The following is a 3241-nucleotide window of genomic DNA, read 5'->3' as shown; positions in this document are numbered from 1 at the left end:
TATGATTCAGAAGTTATAAATACAGGTATTTCAGATCATGAAGCCAAATTGTAAATTTAAAACATTTTAAAACAAACACCTGCAACTATAGAGAAACCCAATGAAACACCTATAATAACGAGATGTTTTAGTTCAAATAATATTAGTTATTTTGTTTATTTGCTTAGCTTGGAGACGTGGGATGATATTTATGAACTAACCGACGTGAATGACGTATATGAGAAAATATATGAAACTGTAAAACATAGTTTTGAAGTAGCATTTCCAATAAAAATAATTTTAGTAACATAAAGAAGAAAAAATAAAATGGATTACACCTGAAATCTTAAAAGCAAACATGGTAAACATACAACTAAATAAAACTAGGAAGCGTTACCCTACCAGGATGAATGAATTCATTTACAGAAAACACAAAACTAGTTATAAAAAATTGTTGAAGATAGTGAAACAAAATTATAACAGTAGGAAAATTCTTCAGTCACACAATAAAACAAAGGCAATGTGGAAAATAATTAAAGAAGAGTTCAACATGCAAACACGTAGTACCCATATAAAAAACATAATTTATGAGGGCGTGAACATGACAAATCCAAAGGACATAGCAACGTCTTTTAATAAATATTTCACAAATGTAGGGCAAACTCTTATTAAAAACAAAGGAACTAGTAAAACTAACTTATCGGAACTTAAAATTAAAAAATGTGATAAATCTATATTCTTGAAACCAGTAACTGAGAGTGAAATAATCATAATAAAACAAATGAAAAATTCGAATTCGGCTGGGTCCGACGAATTATCTAACAATTTAGTAAAAAGTTGTTATAAATATTTAGTTAAACCATTATGTTATCTCTCAAATATTTCAATCGTCACAGGAACCTTTCCTGATAAACTAAAGATTGCTAAAGTTAAACCTTTGCACAAAAAAGGTAAACTCAATGAAATAGAAAACTATAGACCGATATCATTGCTACCCATTATAGGTAAAATTCTGGAAAAAATAATGTTCAATCGGGTTATGGATTTCATTAATAAATATTCTATTATATTCAACGCACAACATGGTTTCTTGAAAGGTAAATCTACTGAGACAGCAATTTTTCATTTTCTAGAAAACTGCAGAAAGTTACTGGATGAGAAAAAATTATCTATAGGAATATTTTTAGATCTAACAAAAGCCTTCGATTTAGTAAATCATCATATATTGCTAGAAAAACTTAGTTGCTATGGTATTAGAGGCTTAGCAAATAAATGGTTTGAATCATACCTTAAAGATCGGAAACAAGTAACTGAAATCACAGGAATAGTTAAAAATAAAATTCAAAAATGTGTGTCAAGTGAAGAAATTATTAATCGTGGAGTACCACAAGAATCAATTCTAGGACCACTTCTCTTTCTTCTTTATATAAATGATCTTTCTGACAGTATTAATAGTTCATGTGTGACTTTATGTGCAGATGATACAAATATAATAGTTAGTGGGAAAGATGAATGCAAATTAACTTCAAACTGCCAAACGGCAATGAACCAACTTTCAAGTTGGATGAATAAAAATGACCTAATCATTAACGTAAATAAGACATGTGCCTTAAATTTTAACAATGGTAAAAGTAATCAAGCCAATGCAATAATAAAAATAAATAATAAAACAGTTAAATATGTAGAAACTGCTACCTTTCTCGGAGTAAATATATCTAATAATTTCAACTGGGAACCACATATAGAACATGTAAGAAGTAAGCTAAGCAAACTATGCTATGCAATTAGATGTGTAAGTGATAAGATTAATATAAAAACAGCTAAGTGTATATATTACTCAAATTTTCATTCTACAATAAAATATGGCTTGATGTTCTGGGGAAATGCACCTAAAAGTATTGCTATCTACAGAAGAAAGTAGTAAGAATACTTGCAGGAGTAAAATGGAACTCTTCTTGCAGAAATATTTTTAAGGAACTTGGAATAATGACTCTTCCCTCAATGTATTTGTTTGAAATATTAATGTATTTGAAAAAACATAGTAGTGAATTTATTGTTAACAAAGACATTCACAGTTATATCACAAGAAGTAAAGACAACATTCACTTGCATGCACATAGGACAAATATATACAATAACTCAGTTACGCACAAAGGTACTCTATTATACAATCTACTTCCATCATGTATAAAAAATCAGGTCTCTGTCAATAGCTTTAGATCCAAACTTAAAAGGTACTTGATAGAACATTGCTTTTACTCGGTTGAAGAATATGTAGAAAATAATTCGTATACTAACTAACTAACTAACTCTATGGCCTATGGAACCCGGAGGTTCAATGCCGCGTTCACAAAAACTCTCCACTGACTTCTATCCTTAGCTAATTGCATCCAGTTTCTACTTTGTATTCCTATCTCTGCGAGATCCATCTTAATATTGTCCTCCCATCTGCGCCTAGGTCTTCCTAATGGTCGTTTTCCGATTGGTCTTCCAGTCAAGACTTTGAAAGTGTTTCTACTTTCTTCCATTCTAGCTACATGACCCGCCCACCTAAGCCTCCTAGACTTGACGACCCTAACAATGTTGGGTAAACCGTATAAACTATGTAGTTCCTCGTTATGAAGCTTCCGCCATTCCCCATTCTCGTTCCTCTTGGGTCCGAATATTCTTCTCAGGACATAATTCGTATACGTAAAATTAAATGTATAGTAAGTAAATTTGTGTAACCATAAGAATCTATATGTAATAATAGTATGTATGTTTATGTATACTGGTATATACACGGGTATATAAATGACATGTCCAATTTCGTTGTATGACGATGAACGGATGCAATAAATTATGATTATGATTATGATTCCAGCTAGATCGATAACATTAAAATACAAGTTACCTAAACTCATGGCTGTATTTGAAGGAGAAGCGTTTGCCATTCGCCAAGCATTGTTGTACATTAAACAACAAAAAATCTTCAAAACTATAATTTGTGCAGACTCATTTGAATTCTAAAAGTTCATGGAACATACTCAATATAAAATACTTATATTCCTCCATGTCCAAAAACAACTACAAAATTACTTTTGTCTTTATGAAAGTTCATGTAAATATTGACAGACATAGCAATATTATTTATTTAGCGACTAAAACTGCATGTCATGAAGGACAATACGTTAATCTCAAGTTACAACCAAATAATATATATAATACAATTACGACAAAGTACCATCCAGATCTAGCTACCTGGTAAGACAGAAAACAACAG

The sequence above is a fragment of the Thermobia domestica genome, chromosome 3 (genome assembly GCF_964235325.1).
Source record: "Thermobia domestica chromosome 3, izTheDome1.hap1.1, whole genome shotgun sequence".
In the NCBI taxonomy this organism is placed as follows: Eukaryota; Metazoa; Arthropoda; class Insecta; order Zygentoma; family Lepismatidae; genus Thermobia; species Thermobia domestica.
The sequence above is the reverse complement of the archived record's forward strand: the minus strand, read 5'-3'. Positions refer to the sequence as shown.